Below are 4,760 nucleotides of genomic sequence, written 5' to 3'. Positions count from 1 at the left end.
ACACGATAACGCTCGGCCACACACTGGAAAAACCGTCAAAGAAACACTGACGCAGCTCGAATGGGAAACTCTTCCTCACCCAGCGTACTCACCAGACATAGCGCCTTCTGATTACCACTTGTTCAGATCGATGCAGCACGGCTTGAGTGGTACACGCTTCCGAAATGTTGAAGAAGTGCGAGAATGGGTGGACGAATGGATTGCTTCGAAACAAACATCGTTTTATCGAGATGGTATCGCCCAGTTGCCAGAAAGATGGCAAAAAGTTGTAGAAAGTGATGGAAAATACTTTAATTGAAATAATTTAAATAAATTTTTTACAATAAATGCTTTTTCTCAGTATTTTTTGGGCGGAAACTAAGTTAAGGTCCTAATACAAAAGTATACTGCTGGCGACGAATGCTCACAGACGCGGCTACAATCCTATACAATCGCCTCTAAATCCTATACTCGGTAACAAAGGGTACAAGTATAAGAATATAATAAGCCCTCTGGTATCACACATGTCGAGCAATAAGGCGGTAGGGAAAGGCTTCTCCGTATCGCGAGATGTGATGACGTTAAACGAAAACAAAATCGATTATACGTATTGGGATGATCCCAACGAGCTGGTGGATCGTTTACGATTACTGGAAGCTTCGCGTAAAGCTGGCAACAATGTTCACGGCAATGAAATTTTATCAATTATCGAAGAACTCCGTGAAGCTGGCCTCATTATAAATTAAGCAGCGCAGCGTTGACACGAGTCAGTCAGTCGATACTGCTCGTGTCGAAATGTCGATGGATAAGTTTGGAACATCGCGAAACAATAACAGTTCCAGAACTATTCCTGTAGAACGATGGGATGAATACGTTGAAAGTTATGTACATGAAAATGCCCTTTGTCTAAACGCGGCTAAAGATTTTGACGCAAAGTCTCGCAAGATACAACATGTAGCGCAACCGAAAGCCGATAGTGACGTTAAAACCAAACAATATGTGGAAGAGCGTTTCGCAAAATTTGCGACTGATAGTTTGCGCGACTTTGCGAGCAAACGATATGTACAAGATAATACTCTTTGTATATCTGCCGACCGTAAATTCTTTGATACAAAAGGGATCAAAATACGACATGTAACGTGGCCGGAAGCCTTCAATGACGCTGCACACAAAAATTATGTGGATGAGAATTTTAAAGTGTGGAGAGAACAGATCGCAAAGCATGTGAATGAAAATATTAAAACGTTGAAAGATCAACTGGAAGAGAATATTAAAACGTTGAAAGATCGACTAGAAGAGAATATTAAAACGTTGAAATATCGATTGGAGGAGAATAGTAAAACGTTGAAAACTGAACAGGAATAATCAGGGCGAAAAACATACAGAGTATGTATGATCTTCATCAAAACATCAATCTGTTAGTTGATATGATACAAGAAAAAAATAAATCTAAGACAAAAAATACTGATACGAAAGTAGAAGAAAGTAAATCTAAGACAAAAAATACTGATGCGAAAGTAGAAGAAAGTAAATCTATGAAAAAAGATAAATAAATAATGGAATATTACAGTTAAATCAGTATACACATAGACATAAGCACGAGAAAAGTCATTCCATAATGGTGAAGGAATCATCAAAGATTAACAAACGGAAAAACGAAAAGCAGCGACTCGTAGACGAACTGCATGCTTCGGCGAGAAAAAATTTTCCTCGTAGGCGCGTCATTGTACGCGGATACGATGATCTGTGGCAAGCCGATGTGGTAGAGATGCGTCCTTATGCGCGATTTAACAAAGGTCATCACTATATACTTACGGTTATTGATGTGCTGAGCAAATACGCATGGGCTGTGCCGCTGAAGAGTAAGAGCGGAAAAGAGGTAGCTGAAGTGTTCACCAAGATAATTCGAGACAGATGTCCGAAAAATTTGCAAACCGATCAAGGCAAGGAATTTTACAACGCAGATGTTCAGAAACTAATAAAGAAACACAACATCAATCATTATTCGACGTACTCAGTAATGAAGGCCTCCGTCGTGGAACGATTCAATCGTACGTTAAAAAATAATATGTGGAAAATGTTTACATTCAACGGAACCTATAAATGGATCGATGCGCTGCCGAATCTCGTATCGCAGTACAATTGGTGTAAACATCGAACCATCGGAATGCGTCCTATAGATGTTATCCCCGTGATCGCCGATAAGCTCCTGAATACAGTGTACAGCAACGTAAAAATTGCAGCGCCTGCTAAATTCAAAGTGGGCGATTATGTACGTGTTAGCAAATTCAAGACTGTCTTCGAGAAGGGTTACACACCGAACTGGACAACCGAAGTATTTACTATTGCCAAAGTACAGACAACTAATCCTGTTACTTATCTGCTCGAGGATTTTCGCGAACAGCCTGTCGCTGGAGGATTCTACGAACATGAACTGCATCGTGTTAATAACCCTGATGTATACCTGGTGGAAAAAGTATTACGCAGAGAAGGTGACAAGGTTTACGTGAAATGGTTGGGATTTAGCAATTCATACAACTCATGGATAAACAAGGATAATGTATTGTAAAATGTATTTTATTGTATTAAAATAATCAATAAACAATTTTTTGTAATTTGAACCTTTATTGACAATACCAATCGCAGACTGCTATCGAACTAAGTTCTATTTTTATATAAAAATATATTTTATTATCGCATTCGACATATATCCTAACCTAATATATATTTTACCTTAATCGGGGTACACTTGTAATATATACATTTTAATATATACATTTTTTTTTATAGCGGTATACGATAATGTCCCCATGGTAACGTATCGATTGATTCTGGTACGATATATCGCTTGTCATCGTACGGACTCAGAGCGATTTTCGTTTCGGACACTGTGTACACTTCGTGCAATTTTGATCTAATGCATGATTGTTGGCGAGTCGTTTCAATCTCCTCTTTCAAACATTGTGTATAATCATTAAAAGTTATCGTTCGCGTTACGACATTACTCTTAACTCCTTTGGCCTTTTTTGCATCCCTTTTATCGTTCACTCTCAACGCGTACATCTTCGCTCTGAGACCGACGAATTCCATCATTATCGCTCCATTGTTTTCGTCTTTCATCAAACCCGGAACTTTCTTATTTACAAGCGGTATACCGTACACGTTGTCAGCGGGATAATCACTCGTATCAAACCTTGCAATATCACGTTTCATGTGCTCGTATACATCATCGCATTTGATGTTGTAAATAAGACTGTCAGTGTCAGTGTACATTATTTTACATTTGTCGCGATACAGAGGATACATGTACTCGTGATGAAATCCATACAAACAAACCTTTGATATATCGAGTATGCACATACCCACATAGATCGGCTTGTTAAATTTCACCTCGAGTTTGCGCAATTCAACGGCAACTAAATTTTCGGCGAAAACGCTTCTACTATGAAAATTTGGTTTTGCGATCATTGTCTCAGCACCGTACCTTCCATCCTATTTTGTCAACAGTTTTACATCTACATGATTGCGAACATTTTCCATCGTTTTGCCGAATACTGCATTGTTCATCAATTGTACAAATTTTTTTCAAAATCATTAGTTGCACGCGTTCTAAATTGTGTGTTTAATTCGATATAATCGCGGAGCCATGGAGATTGAGCAAATTGAAGCACCCGGTATATCTTTACGATACGAAGACCATGACGCGTGCACTGCTGCAGGTTGCGATAATGAATAACATAACGTTGTTTCTTGTATAGCGTCGCGAGAAGTTTATCCTGTCTTTTACCGGGTGGTTTATCATACCGGGCGTTGGGCAAAACGGTAGGTCAGCGTGTGCGTTATGTAAATCTTCCGGATACTCCAAGTCGACCTCGAGAATATAACCTATGGGTGAATCGATAGCGAAGATACTATTGAAGATACATCAAATTTTGAAAAGTCTGTAACCCATTGAAATTCAGCGTAAGGCAGCGGTTGACACATTGCCCACCCGTACAAGTTGTTTACGTCAAAGTACATCAGATACAATTTCGATGGATCGTAAGACTGCATGTACTTGTTATTGGCTTGCGCGTATCTACCGGAACATTGACTCAAGCCACCACGTATACCGCGTTCGATGAACATGAGCATATCAATTTCAGTGAGCAACTCAAAATTTATGCGGTATGTTTCAACATTGCATCCCACGTAAAACCTGGCAAAGTATAATAATACGCAGGATCTAATCCATAACTTGCGATATAGCTATCGCGAAAATTTTCAAAAATATCAGCCAATAACAAGACATCAAGTACAAATCGCTATATTCGCTCAAGGTTCGAATAGAGAATCGTTGCCAGACGTTTACAGCGTGCGCGTAATCGCTCTCGGATACCGTATCGCCCATCAACAAACTGTAAAACGATTCTCGCGGCGGTAAACACACATCCTGCAGCTTGTCCGCACAATCCACGTATTCGTACGGAGACACCTTTTCGAGTCAATAAATCAAATTCTTCGACGGATAATTGTGAAAATTCTGACCGTACAACTTTTAACTTTTAACTTTTTAACTTGTCTTCAGTGAGAAAAGATGTTAATTTGTCGAGACTGCTGCTGAGAAATTTATAGGAATCGATGAAACGCAATTTTACAATATTTTTATATTTATCTGCTGTATCTTGGACGTTCTTTGTAAAGGAAAGTATTTTTCTTTGTAAAGGAATGTATTTTTTTTTGTTATCGGTAGTACATCGATTGACCCCTCAAATGCGTTAGCTATTTCTTTGATAATAAAA

The 4,760-nt window shown here is 38.9% G+C and overlaps 1 protein-coding gene across 1 annotated transcript in view; it reads left to right on the top strand.

The window, feature by feature from the left end:
- LOC116851666 (tachykinin-like peptides receptor 99D) overlaps positions 1 to 4,760 on the top strand; it is a 372,095-nt gene that overhangs the window by 237,150 nt on the left and 130,185 nt on the right. The gene's annotated exons all lie outside the window — the stretch shown is intronic.

This window comes from Odontomachus brunneus, unplaced genomic scaffold (assembly GCF_010583005.1).
Source record: "Odontomachus brunneus isolate Ranch 3 - 2012 unplaced genomic scaffold, Obru_v1 Obru_scaffold_185, whole genome shotgun sequence".
In the NCBI taxonomy this organism is placed as follows: Eukaryota; Metazoa; Arthropoda; class Insecta; order Hymenoptera; family Formicidae; genus Odontomachus; species Odontomachus brunneus.
The sequence above is the reverse complement of the archived record's forward strand: the minus strand, read 5'-3'. Positions and strand labels throughout refer to the sequence as shown.